At 60.6% G+C, this 2142-nt stretch overlaps 1 non-coding gene across 1 annotated transcript; it reads left to right on the top strand.

Moving 5' to 3' along the window:
* The first annotated feature begins 1091 nt into the window (after window positions 1-1091).
* Window positions 1092-1163, top strand: TRNAQ-UUG. Its single transcript has one exon. It is a non-coding gene; the product is annotated as a tRNA-Gln (tRNA).
* Window positions 1164-2142: the final 979 nt, after the last annotated feature.

Genomic DNA, 2142 nt, shown 5'->3' with positions numbered 1-2142 from the left:
TGACACCAAGTTGGCTCTGGATCGGTGGAACTGGCTTGGTGGCACCAAGTTGGACTGGTGGCTCCCTGGTGGCACCAAGATGGTGGCATTGGACTGGTGGCTCCCTGGTGGCACCGGTTTGGTCGTACCAGGTTGGTGGCACCAAGTTGGTGGCATTGGGCTGGTAGCACTGAGCCGGCAGCACCAAATTGGTGGCATTGAGTTGGTGGCACCAAGTTGGTGGCATTGGGTTGGTGGTCACTGAGCAGTTGGTGCTCCAGTCATACAATCTGATCCAACTGAGCCAGCTCTGGGCTCTCCATCACCCCACACCCAGGAGCCATGGGCAGCTGCACCCAAGGGCTCTCACCACACCAATGGCCAAAGCAACGTCTCCCAGCAGCCGCCCCAATGTGATTTCAGGCTGTTCCTCAATACCGTTGTACTGTACGGGGCCGATGCTGGTGTTCCTCCTCTTGGCTGTTTCTTTCTACCTTTCCCCTCCTCTTTGCCTGTTCCACCCACATCCTTCCCACACCGTGAAGCCGATGCTTTGGGTGTGGAGTAGTAGGGGTGGCGGATGGATGCAGGCTTCATTTCTCTCCCAGCGAGGTTTTGCCACAAACCGCTTTACTCCACTGTTTCATTTTTAAAAAATTAAAATAAAAAAAAAATTAAAAAAAAAGAAAAAAAAAATTCCTCTAATGCTGTTCCTGTGCATTTTTTCATCAATGTGGGGGGGTAGGGGGAACGAAGAAATGGAGGTGCCGGGGGGGTGCACGGGTCGATGCCACGCGTGCTCGGGGCCGTCCAGCAGCGGTGGTGGAACCCAAACCCGTGTCACAATTCAATGGCGTTTGGAGGACAGTGGAATGCCATTTTCTTGCCGCTGGATGGGGAACGGGGTCACAGCGACGGGCGTCCCGGTTTAAAAGAAAAGCAGCGGGAGCTTCGGGGGAGGTGAACGGGGCGGCTGCCGGCACTGGGCTGTACGCAGATACGGGGCCGTGCGAGACGGACCCCATCGGGACCCGCGGTAGAATCGGGGTCGGGGCGGACGCCCGCGGCGGCGCGCAGAGCCTGAAGGCGCCGTGGCGAAACGCGTATGCCGTGGTCCCATGGTGTAATGGTTAGCACTCTGGACTTTGAATCCAGCGATCCGAGTTCAAATCTCGGTGGGACCTCCCGTTCTTTTTGCCCCCGGCATGTCGCTGAATCCGCGGGACGGCAGTGGCCGCGCGGTGCTGTGGGAAGCGTTGCGGGATCGCCCCGCGCTCCTCCAGTCCTCCCCCCCACCGGCACCGCGCACCTCCCGGGCTCCATTTTGTGCGGGGGCGCCGGCGCCGCGATGCGCATGCGCGGGAAGAGCGGCGGGGGCGGTGCTAAGGGAAGGGCGGGAGTTAATCCAGGAGCTGGCTTCGATTGGGCGTGCGGGACGACACTCACGGCTTCCCGCGCTGCTATTGGCTGGGAGCGTCCCCCCCCTTCCCTCTTCATTCGCAGCTATCGCGGGGCTCGTTGATAAGGGCTGAGCTGCGGATGCAGCCGTTCGGAATGGGGCGGGCTGGTGGCGGTGCGGAGCTGGGCGGGCGCTGGTGCGGGGTTTAGCCGTGATTAAGCGAGCTGCCTTTGCTGAGCTCAGGGATCGCGGAGCTCTATGGGACCTCCGCCGGGATTAGCGGCGGGGACGGACGGTGCTGGCCCCGAGGTGATGTTTTTAGCACGGGAACGCTGGCACGAGAGAGACAGAGACCGCGTATGGAACGGAGTGGATTTATTCAGTATTTCCGCGAGAGGAAGAAGAAAACCTTTATTTCCCCTTTTTTATGAGCCCCCGCATCCCATCGCCGCCCCAATCTGCCCCGGTTTTTGTGCCACCTCCACGCAGAGCCGCCGGCTCCGAGTCGATCCCTATCGATGGTGACACGTTGCGGGGCGAGGCTTTGCAGCACCTCTGCCTGCACGGAGGCGGTCCGCCGTTCCCCGCCTGCACGGAGCGGTCGGTGAAGCCGAGGCGGTGCTTGGAGCAGAACCGGACTTGTAAGCCTCCGGGCTTTGATCTCTTGTGGTTGCCGGAGGGTTTCCCGAGGAGGACCCGGAGGCAGGCTGATGTTTTTGATGGAGGCTTTGCTCGTTCCCGTGCCCCGCTTGGGTTGTTTCGAC

Source organism: Meleagris gallopavo, chromosome 29 (assembly GCF_000146605.3).
Source record: "Meleagris gallopavo isolate NT-WF06-2002-E0010 breed Aviagen turkey brand Nicholas breeding stock chromosome 29, Turkey_5.1, whole genome shotgun sequence".
Lineage (NCBI taxonomy): Eukaryota > Metazoa > Chordata > Aves > Galliformes > Phasianidae > Meleagris > Meleagris gallopavo.
This window is presented reverse-complemented; position numbering and strand designations above follow the sequence as displayed.